Source organism: Nannospalax galili, unplaced genomic scaffold (genome assembly GCF_000622305.1).
Source record: "Nannospalax galili isolate Female #2095 unplaced genomic scaffold, S.galili_v1.0 scaffold879, whole genome shotgun sequence".
Taxonomy (NCBI): Eukaryota; Metazoa; Chordata; class Mammalia; order Rodentia; family Spalacidae; genus Nannospalax; species Nannospalax galili.
Window position 1 is genome coordinate 3,921,014 of NW_008346261.1, and position 11,985 is coordinate 3,932,998.

The 11,985-nt window shown below is 46.5% G+C and overlaps 1 protein-coding gene and 1 non-coding gene across 4 annotated transcripts in view; both read left to right on the forward strand.

Annotated features, from left to right (window-relative positions):
• Cuedc1 (CUE domain containing 1) overlaps window positions 1-11,985 on the forward strand; it is a 109,798-nt gene that overhangs the window by 35,059 nt on the left and 62,754 nt on the right. The window lies entirely within an intron of this gene.
• LOC115071978 lies at window positions 4,105-4,264 on the forward strand. Its single transcript, XR_003851045.1, has one exon. It is a non-coding gene; the product is annotated as a U1 spliceosomal RNA (small nuclear RNA).

Sequence of the window (11,985 nt, forward strand, 5' to 3'; positions counted from 1 at the left end):
CTGGGAGTAAAGGCATGCGCCACCACGCCTGGCCCAGTCCCGTTTATTTTTTTAACTATATGTGTGTGAGTATATTGCTTGCATGTATGTAAATGTACCATGTTGTGCAATGCCTGCAGAGGTCAGAAGAGGACGTCAGGTCCCCTGGAACTGGAATCATGAATGGTTGTTAACCACCATGTGGGTGCTGGGAATCAAACCCAGGTCCTCTGCAAGAATAGCCAGTGCTCTAACTGTTGAGCCATCCCTCCAGCCCCAGATTTAAGAGTTTTGATTAGCAATATAAAGAAATAGGAAGAATTGGACAGGATTGGATTCATCCTGGCTCTGTTTTGTGTAAATTGCCTTGTCATTTACCTCTTGAGCCTCAGTTTCCCCATGTGTACAGGAAAACGGAGGTGCTAAACTGGCAAAGTCAATGTGAAGATCAAATGAAAGTATTCCTTTTATAAAACTGCCTGACCCATGGTAGGCTTCTAGTTGGCACTGTGTTTTTTGGCCTTCAAGGTCACCATACTGTCCACCCAGCCCCTCCCTGCTCACACTTCCCCAAAGCTCCTTTAACTGTGTCTTCATTAGGCCAGCTCAGACAGGCAGCTTTCCTGCTTGGCTGGTTGGAGGAGTCTGGCTGGCCAGAGCTACTGTTGCTCAGCTTCTTGTGGCTGGGACATCCTTCCTGCCAAGTCGGGCTATGGTCTCCACCCTACCCATCCAAGCAAAAGTAATGTTGGGCCCTTTCCCTCTAACTGCTCCCTTGCTATCTTGAAAAACGCAATTCGACATGAACACAGGGTGTGGAGTCGCCACTGGTTTGCTGGTGTGTCTTTGTGACCACACTTGTGGCCAAAAAGCCAACAGGAAGCCAAAGTGAGGGTCATCTGGGGACAGCCTTTGGTCCTGGATCTCCGTGCCTCAATCTGAGGTCATGTAGTTGACAGCTTCTAGGAGACAATAAACTTCCTGCCTGGCTGGATAGAGCTGGCCTGCAAGGCTACAGGGGAGACAAATGCTCTAAGTTTTCTAGCCATCTGCTCCATGGCCTGGAGTTTGGGGGGCCATTCTTCCTGAGATTATGGACCAGCCCCAGCAGCATCATTTTGGCACTACTTGGAAATGCAGAATCCAGAGCTTTACACCAAATCTACTGAGTGAGATCCTGTGTTTTGGGAAGATCCCTGGGAGATTTGTATGGGTGTCAAAGGCTGAGAAGCTGATGTGGACCACAGTTCTTAGCCATGGGTGCACACTAGAATAGCTTGGAGTGTACTGGTTCCCTAGGACGCATGCCCAGACCAGCAAATAAGGATAAAATCTGAGCAATCATTTTAAAAAGAGGAGAAAAGTCAGGTGTGATAATGTACTCCTGGTAAAGACAAGATCAGAAATTAAAGGCAAGCAAGCCTGGACTACATGGGGAGAGGGAGGGAAGGAGGGAGAGAGTGAGGGAAAGAGAAAAATGAAAGGCACCTGTGCTGGAGAACTGACTTAGACCCTCACCTTTGGGATGGGTGGTTAGAGTGAGGGTGTCCATGAGAGTAGCAGATGCTGGCACTCTTCCTCTTTATGCAAGACAGTTGAGGCCTGGGAAGATTAAGTCATCTAAGCTGCCACAGCTCCTGGGGAATGGGTCTGGAATTGTCTGCCTGGAATCTTTCTTGCTCTACTTTACTATAACTGATGCTCATCACAGCTTAGCCAAGTCTAGTTCTCCTTGGAATATCTGGCTAGGGTTTCTTTCCTGGTTCAATTGCAATGGAACTTTCAGACTGTACTTTAAGATTGCTCAGCTTGATTGGGGCTGGAGAGATGGCTCAGTGGTTAAGAACACTGACTATTCTTGCGGAAGACCCAGGTTCAAATCCCAGCACCCACATGGCAGCTAACAACTGTCTGTAACTCTAGTTCCAAGGGATCTGACAGCCTCTTCTGTCCTCCTCGGGCATTGCACAGCATGGGTGCACTTACCTACATGCAGGCAATACACGCTTACACATAAAATAAAAATAATAAATAAAATATTTTTAAAAATTAAAAAAACAAGCCGGGCATGGTGGCACACCCCTTTAATCCCAGCACTCGGGAGGTAGAGGCAGGCGGATCTCTGTGAGTTCAAGGCCAGTCTGGTCTACATAGTGAGCTCCAGGCCAGCTGGGACTACAGGGAGACCCTGTCTCAAAAAGACTGAAAAAAAAAAAATTAAAAAAAAAAGAAAAAGATTGCTCAGTTTGAAATGCAGCTTTTAGTCTTCAACAATGAGGAGTCAGGGTGAAGCCAGTGATACATATGCAAATAAATGACCAATGACTGAGAAGTCTTAAAGAAAGGAGGGAGTTCCAAAGGCCATGTAGAAAACATGGATTCGAGGGCCAGACAACCCAACTCAACTCTACTTTTATGTGTGCATGTGCACATATTTGTGTGTTCAGGTGTATATGGACATCAGGGGTTGACATCAGGACATCAGGTATCTTCTTCGCCCTTTTTTTTTCTTTTTTTGAGACAGAGTCTTATTGTGTATCACTAGCTGGCCTGAAACTCACTATGTAGACCAAGCTAGCCTCAGTCTCACAGAGATCCATCTGCCTCTGCCTCTAGAGTGCTGGGGCTAAGGCAGGCACCACCATGCCCAGTACCACCTTATTTTGTTTGTTTGTGGGGTTTTTTTTTTTGAGACAGTGTTTCCCTATAGCCCCAGCTGGCCTGGAGATCACTATGTAGACCAGGTTGGCCTTGATCTTACAGAGTTCTGCCTGCCTCTGCCTCCTGAGTACTGGGATTAAAGACATGTGACACCATGCCTGGCTCTTTTAAGTGGTGCTGGAGATTGAACTCAGGTCCTCGAGGTTACACAATGCAATGCATACTTTACTAATTAAGCCATTTCCCAGCTCTGCTCCCCCCTACTTTAAGCAAATTATACAGGAAATTTGAGGAAATCTGTTTAACACTGTGTATCTAAACTCCATACCACCCCCACAAGATGAGTTAGGGCCAACTCTACTCTTTCCATTTCTGTCAATATGAGTTTTAAGCTGAAAAGTAGGAAACATGGCATTGGCCAGAAGCAAGCCAAGGCATAGGCCTTAAGTCTCCTGTTCTAGGGTAGCTGGGGGACAGAGCTGGAGACAGTGGCCAAACCCTGAAACAGAACCTCCCGAGGACCCGGGAGCCTGCAGAAGCCAGGGGAGAAACACAAAGAAAATGGGCCGACTGAGAATTAGCCCTTTCTTGTAGTGTTTGGACCATGTCCAAATCTGACTTCTAAATTCGGATAAGGTCTGATGCTGCCTAATGCTCCCACGGAATCTGAGTCCAGGTTACTCTAGTCTATCTTCCTTATAAAGCCATGGGATATCTGCGAAGGGAATGGAATGAGAGGGTAAACGGGCCACTGCTTTGGTTTTCATCGCTTCTTTGTAAGAAAACACTTGGCTGTTGATTGTATACCTCGTAGTTCACAAGGACCCTTTAAGCATTTTGCCACATTATTCATCTCTGTACCCACATTTTGGGGCTGAAAAGAGGGTAGGTTACCCCTCTTCAGAACAGAGGAAACAGGCCCACAACAAATTAGGGGCAGAGCCTGGACTTGAATCCTGGTCTTCTGGCTTGGAACACTTCCCTCTCTCCCTGTTCACTACCTTGGCCTTTGAGAGTTTCAGGATAGAAGCTGTTAACTGCCTTGGATCAATGGAAATCGTAAAACAGCCAATTTCCAGTGATCTGAACTTGTATTTTAAAATATGCTTTCTGTGGGCCTGTTGGAGCATGCCTATAATCCCAGCACTCAGGAGGTGAAGGCAGGAGGATTGAGTTCAAGGACAGCCTGGGCTACACAGTGAGACCCTATCTCAAAACATCAAATAATGGGGACTAAAGAGATGACTCAGAGATTAAAAACGCTTGCTGCTTTTGCAGAGGACCTGGGTTTGGTTCCCAGCATCCACATGGTGGCTAACAAGTGTTGGTAAGTCTAGCTTCAGGGGGATCTGATGCCCTCTTCTGGCCCTTGTAGGCACTGCACACAGGTGGTACACTTAAATGCTGGCAAAACACTCATACACATAAAATAAAAATAAATAAATATTTAAAAAATACACCAAATAACATACCTGGCTGGGGATTACCATGATCAAGAAGGTAGTTTTACTTGGTGAGGCTCATCCATTGCACTCTGGATATGCTGACCTTTGAGAGTTTCCCAAATGTGGGAAACTTTACTACATAATTTGTGGTAACAGGGACTGCATTTGTGCTCTCCCCTAATTAAAAACAAACAAACAAATAATTAATAAAGGGACTAGAGAGATGGCTCAGCGGTTAAGAGTGCCCACTGCTCTTGTAGAAGACCTGAGAGTTTGATTCCCAGCACCCATGTCAAGCAGCTCCAGCTCCAGGGATTCCATGCTGTCTTCTGGCCTCCATAGGCACTGCACTCATGTGCACATACTAACACAGATACACACACAAATACATATAATTAATAATAAAATAAATCTTAAAATATAAATAAGTAAATAAAACATGCTTTCTTTTTTATTCCTATAAGCAAGACACAACTACATCATCTTCATTAAAACTCAGATAATAAGCTGAGTGTGGTGGCTCATGCCTATAATCCCTGAACTCAGGAGGGAGAGGCAGGAGAATCTAAGTGAGTTCAAAGCCATCCAGGACTACATAGTGAGACTCTCTCAAAAAACAAAACGAAAACAAAAACAAAAAAATTCAAATAATAGAAGGCCCTCTCTAGAGCTGGCAAGATGGCTTAACCGGTAAAGGTGCTTGCCAAGTCTAACAACCTGAGTTCAGTTCCTGGGGCTTACAAAGATAGAAGAAAGTGAGAACTGACTCCCTCTGACCTCCATATCCACATCATGGCACACAGGAGTGCACACACACTCATGCACAAACACAAAAAATTAATAAATGTAATAAAAAATAAATTTAAAAGCCCCATCAGACCTGCCACTGCCCCCATCCTATACCATACCTAGTGAACCCACGGATGGCAGCCTGTGGAACCCTCAGAGCCTTTTTTGCTTTTTTCCTGTGTTACGGATGGATTATTATATTCTTAACCATCTTATTTGCTTTTATTGCTGGTGTGTGTGTGTGTGTGTGTGTGTGTGTGCATGTGTATGTGTCTGTGTGGAGAGAGAAGGGAGGGAGGGAGGGAGGGAGGGAGAGAGAGAGAGAGAGAGAGAGAGGCAAATATTCTAATATTACCTCAGCAAGATAAACCCAGGATGGTTAACCAGCTGGACTGGTGGTTGAAAGCAGTGATTTTCCAGCCCTTAGAATTTGCTAAAAGGCAGGTTCTAATCCAATAGGTTTGGACTCAGTCCAGGAATCCCACTTTGCTAGTGAGTTGATGCAGACGCTGCCTACTGAGGACTGCAGTGTGAGTAGGGAGGGGTTTGAGGGCTTGTGCTCTGGGCTCAAACAGACCCACTGGGCCTTTAGTTGCTAGCCAAATGAGTTGAGCAAGTACACAAGCTTTCTGTGCCTTGAATCAGGAACAAGAATGACACCTGACTTGTGGGTTGCTGTGAAAACAAAATGAGCAGAGGCCTATGAAGCTCTTAGTCCAGTGCCTCGTTCAATAAATATTAGTTATTAATATCATCAAGAGACACGTAGTACCAAGTGGTCCCAGCCAAGCAGAAAATGTTTGCGGTTGGCTACTCTTTGGGGTTGTTTATGGGGATGTACTCCTCCATTATTCATTTAATGTCGTTGCTACCACTGTTGTCATCACTGGGATTTTGAATATACCTCATAGGCCATTCTCCCCACAGACTCAAAGGGAAACTGAGGCCCAGGGATGTTGGGTGACAGTCAGATCCACATAGCTAAGAAGCCTTGAAGCAAATGTACACCCAGACCCATGTCTGGTGTTCACTGTATGTACTGCAGCTGCCTCAGGACAGCTCACTGTGCCATACCCCTGGTCTGTTGTGAGAGGCTAGAACCCTTGAGCATCACTCCAGGGAAGGAAAGCAGTAAACTTCAAACTTTTGTCCCTCCCACACATATCAAATGAATTGTGAAAAACCACAGATCTCACACATTTAAAAATTCATCTTAACTTTAAGTAGACTGTAATTCAAACGTATTATATGTCATGTACTTAATTCAGATATATTTTTGTCAAAGCCTTAGAGTGGCAGACTCAGCCCAGGCAGTGATGGCAAGCATCTGCCATATTTCCTAATTGCCAAAACTGAACCTCATGGTGAGACCAATCTGCCAGTCATGCTTTGGGTTAGAAAAAGTCTGACTCTATTTTCATTTTTGTTGTTGTGTGTGTATATGTGTGTATGGGTGCACGTGTGTGTGCATGTAGAGGTCAAGCTTGTGTGTCATTCCAGGTGCTGTTCCCCCTTAAATTTTTTTTTATTTATTTTATGTATATGAGTATCGAGTATCGTGGTTTTTTAAAAAAATATTTTATTATTTTTATTTTATGTGCATGAGTGTATTGCCTGCATGTATGTGAGTGCACCCGTGTCGTGCAGTGCTGCAGAGGTCAGAAGAGGGCGTTAGATTCCCCTGGAACTGGAGTTAAGGACCGTTCATAGCCACCATGTGGGTGCTGGGAATCAAACCCGGGTCCTCTGCAAGAGCAGTCAGCTCTTAACCACTGCGCCATCTCTCCAGCCCCATGAGTATCTTTTGTCTGCATATGTAAGTGTACCATATGTGTCAATGCCCGTGGAGGCCAGAAGAGAATGTTGGATCTGGAACTGGAGTTATAAATGGCTGGTAGCTGCTATGTGGGTGCTGAGAACTGAACTCAGATCCTCTGCAAGAGCACCCAGTGCTTTTTAACAGCTGAGCCATCTCTCCAGCTCCTGCTACCCTCCCCTTTTAAAGTCTCTCACTGACCATGGAGCCTCAACACTGATATTACAAGCACAAGCATGTGCCACAATGCCTGGATTTTTAAAATATGGATTCTGGGGGTTGAACTCAGGTTGTCACACTTGCAAGATAAGCATTTTTACTGACTGAGCCATCTCCCTACCCCTTCAATTTCTTTATTCTGGGAATTGTGTTAGGCAGATGTCCCTGGGACAGAGTCCTCCTCGATTCCTAAGTCTAAACCTAAAATAAGCAAGTGGTTATATAAGATAGAAGCAAAATAAAGCCAGCTACCCTCTCTGGGGTCCTGAGGAAGCTTATTTTGTCTCTTTTCCTGGAACTCCCCTGTTGGAAGACAGTCCTCTCTAGTTGTCTCTTTGGTGGCCTTTACCTCCAAGGTAGGGATTGAGGTAAGGCAAAGAGTGGGAAGTGGTTTCAGGGTTGGTGTCAGGACAGGACCTTCAAGTACAGGTGCTGTGTAGCAGGCCAGTTTTAGGAAAGGATACAGGTGTAAATCAATTCCCTGGAAGCCAGCCATATCTGAGCATCCTTGGGAGTCCCCAGGTTCCCCAGTGGTTCCTCAAATGTTCCCAGTGGGATGATCATTGAACCAGAGTCCCAGAGATGTCACCTCTGGGCGCTTGCTCTGTGAGAACTACATGCTCATTCCAGAGCTTGTGGTTGCTAGGAAACTTTGCTAAGGGTACCCAGACTCACCCTGCTTGGTGACACCCTGGATGCATGTCCCATGTCTTCAGAGTCCCTCTTCTGCCTCTGCTTAGTGAATGTTCCTGGCTTTCTCTCATCCTTGGTCTTTGTTAAATGGAGCTTAATGTGGCAGGTGTGTGACCCTGTATTTGTTCACAGGCTTTGCAGCTGGGCAGACCTGTGTTTGAAGATGGGCTTTGCCTCTTGCTAGGCACATGATGCATTTCTCTCCTCACTGTGCCCGTTTACTGCTACTAAACAGAGAGGCTAATGACTCCCTTGTGGAGTGGCGGAGAGGATGAGGGAGTCAATGGTTCCTTAATGTCTGGCCCACACAGCATGCTCAGGGAATATTTTTGTTGCTATCCTTGGTTTTTGTTCCCTGTAGGAATTATAGACAGGAAAAGACCCATCTCTATGAAGTTCTGGAGAGACTCTCCAAGGATTAGTTGGTACCTCGCCTTAACCCTTTGCCAGCATAATATATGCAAAGAGATACTTAATATACGTCACCTGATGAACATCAAGAGCAAATCAAGGGGCTGGAGTGATATCCCAGCCAGTAAAGTGCTTGTCACACAAGTATGAGGACCTGAGTTCAGATCCCCAGCATCTGTGTAAACAGGTACAATTCACACCTATAATCCCAGCACTGGGTGGGGTGGAAACAAGAGCGTGTGTGCGCGCGCACGCACACACACACACACACACACACACACAAGCCAGGAGGCTCTTATGACTGCATTAGAACCCCTGCCATCTGCTGAACATACTGGTGACATCTGGCCTCCACTCAGGAACACTTTTTGAGGGTATTTCAGGTCTCTTGCCTTCCTGTTCCTGGGGAGATGAAGGCTGCCCCCTCATTTCCTCTCAATCTAATGGCTTGGAGAGCACCCATGCATCTCTTTGGGACCTGTGCTTCCCTGAGGGTCTTTGGATACCTTCTGCTTCCCAGCTTCCCTTTCTGCCAAGGGCCTCTGGTACTATGTGGCCCCCTCCCAGCAGACACCTGTACCCACCCACCCGTCCTCTTCCTTTAGGTATTTTGTATTCTTTTCTTACAAACTTACCACTGGAAATTACTCCTTGGTCCTTCCCTGCTCTTCAGAAGTAACTAAAGAAGTGGAACAAAAGCTTCAGCCACCCCAACCCCTGTCATGTTGTTTCCAGGAATCCTTTTGTCAAGCAAAGAATCCTTTTATGAAAGGAAGAATCCCTCACTTTGGATTTCTGTTCAGGAATTTTCTCAGGAGTTGGCTGGGCAGTCTGTATGCCTGGGGGCCTGGTGAGGCCTCACCCTCTGCCAACTGAAAGGGCTCCCCGTGTGCTTCTAGATCTGCTGAGCACCTTTCATCCTTCCGCCGCCTTCCTGTCGGGGCACTGGTCCGCCAACATCGATCACACTGGCCCGGAAGGTGGTGCCGGGCTTGTGTTTCTTGCTCTGTTTTTGTTCCTTTGCTAAGTCAATCTCGTCTCCATGGAAACAGGTGCAGCCTTTGTGTTGCCTTTGCTTTGGGTAAATCAATGCTCCCCACCTCCTCTCTTTTTTGGGATCAAAGTGGGAGGTGGGCTCATCATAGAACTGATGGGACGCCTTGTGGTGGCCTGCTGGGTGGGGGTCAGGCCTGCAGCCAAGGACCCCTGCAGCATGGCCGCCGCCCTGAATCTCAGGCTCACTTCTGCCTCATGAGGCTAGCCCAGTGGAGTGGGATTTGCAGGGATTCCTAAATGCCCTTCTTGCCCACTGTATTTTCAGAAGCAGCTGCTGACCACCTGGGGTGGGTTGCTGGGGAGGGTTCAGCTTGCTGGCACCAGTTCTGCTACTCTGGTGTGACCTTGAGAGCAAGGCCTTTGACCTTTCCAGGCCTTAGCTTCAAAGGTTGGAGAAGCTTAGAACTGGGGAAAAAGACAGTTTGGTAATGGAACTCCTTTTGCTTAAGAAAAGTCCACATCTGAGTAAACTGCAATTTTTGTTCTACGATTGTTCTAGGTTTGATAGTAAGTTTTGGATTTGATTCAAACCAGTGAGTTCCTTGTTGGAAATAAAACGTTCAAAATGGGAGCTTCTCTCCTGAGAAGCATCTTGCTTATAAAAGCAGCCCCCTCTTCTCACTCAGGGTGGCCTTCCCTTCCCGGCTAATGACAACCTGTCTGGGGCGTTCTGTTCCAGGCCAAAGCTCAAGAGCTACTGGCTAGCTAGGGTCTGTGTTGTGTCCTGAGGGTCCTCCCCATGTTTCAGGAGGGGGAGGGCAGCAGACAGGAAGGGGCTTCTGAAGGGATCTGTGAGATTTCTGCCTGGCTGCCTGGCTGCCTGCCTGCCCCCTCTGTCTCTGTTGTTTGGTGAACTTCACTATACAACAGATGCAATGGCCACATCTACTTTTAGCAAGAAGTCATTAGCAAACGTTTTAAAAAATTATTTATTATTTATTTTTTAATTTTCTTTGAAATAGTGTCTCCTTGTAGCTCCAGCTAGCCTGTAACTCTCTATGTTGACTAAGCTGGTCTTGATCTCACAGAGAGCCACCTGCCTCCTGAGTGCTGGGATTAAAGGCATGTCACCACACTCAGATGATTTATTTTTATTTTATGAGTATTTTGCCTGTGTAAGTGTACCCATGCATGCAGTGCCTACAGAGGTAAGAAGAGGGCATCAGATCTCCTGGAACTGAGTTACTGACAGTTGTTAGCTGCCATGTGGGTGCTGGGAACTGGACCTGGGCCCTCTGCAAGAGCAGCCAATGCTTTTTAACCACTGAGCCATCTCCAGCACTCCCAGGTGCAAACTTTAACAGTCACAGTAACTTCAGTGATTAAATCAGCAAATGCCAAACCCACGTATTTTAAAAAAGCTTCATTTTGGACTGAGATGGCTCAGTGGTTGAACAGATAGATACTGCTCTTCCAGAGGACCCAAGTTCAATTCCCAGGAAACATATCTGCTGGTTCACAACAGCTTATAACACCAGCTGCTGGGGGATCCAACACATCTGGCTTCTGAGGGCACCCGTACTCACCTGCACATACTCAACACGTAGACACACACATATACACATAATTAAAAATAAAAATCTTTTAAAAAGACTTCATTTTAATGTCTAAACTCTCAGTTCATCCACATGTTACATTTAGCAAGGGATGTGTGTGGCCTCATTTTGCATTGTTCAAAAGCCTCCCTTGATGCTGCAGGAGAGGCTCGGTTGCCTGTCGAGACCTCTGAGTGGGGTAGGTGGTGAAGATATCTCTTGCCTGCAGAATGATCACTTGGAGCTGAGCTCTCCCAGATCTATCCAAGGAAGTAAAGTCAACTCTAACACCTCTTCTGGAGTCTAACATAAATCCTTTTTATTTTGTTCTGTCTTTAAGGAAGAGAGCCTTCAGCCTTTCCTCAAAGACACAGAAATCTCTCCTCAGCCTTGGTCAAACATCCCCAGTGTTTGAGGCCTGCCTCCTCAGCTCCCCTCCTTTCAGCAGAACAATGTCTTGAGTTTCCTGTTGGTAAAACAAGGAGTACAGTAGCTACCTCAATGGGTTGGTGTGAAAATCAGATAAAGACTGTGGAGATGTACCTTGCCAAGCACCTAGCATATGGTTCATTTTCAATTACTCTAGCTGAGTCTGAGTAGATTTTATTTCCTGCCTACTTTTATGCCACTGAGAGCACTTGCTTTTCTTCACAGCCTCTCCTGGGTTAAGGGACATCTTCCTCACATGCCCAGAAAGGCCATGTGGAGCAGGTGGGGGCCTCCCCCTCTGATGCCCTTAAACTATGGGCTAGGAGACTTGGAACCCTTCTCCCTCATGGGAGTCTTGCTGTGGAGAGAAAAGCCTTCGCCTTCTGTTTCCATCAGAGCACTATTCCTGTCCCTGTTTCTAGATTGACCTCCCCTCTGGGGATGCTGGCTCCCAGGCACTGAAGCCTCATCAAGGGGACCCTCTGTGGAGACAGATCACTCCTGCCCCAGTGCAGCACCCTGGATCTGTATTTCATCCAAAGGGTGAAATTATAAGGTCACAGTGATCCCTACACCATAGGGCGTAAGGACTTGAGGCAGCCATGTGGTTTCCCTAGGTTACTCCCATTCTTTTCTCTTTTAAAACATTTTTGTTTTTCTGCCAGGTGTGGTGGTGCACGCCCTTAATCCCAGCACTTGGGAGGCAGAGGCAGGTCACAGTGATCCCTACACCATAGGGCGTAAGGACTTGAGGCAGCCATGTGGTTTCCCTAGGTTACTCCCATTCTTTTCTCTTTTAAAACATTTTTGTTTTTCTGCCAGGTGTGGTGGTGCACGCCCTTAATCCCAGCACTTGGGAGGCAGAGGCAGGCAGATCTCTGTGAGTTCAAGGCCATCCTGGTCTACATAGTGAGTTCCAGGCCAGTTGGGGCTGCAGGGAGACCCTGTCTCA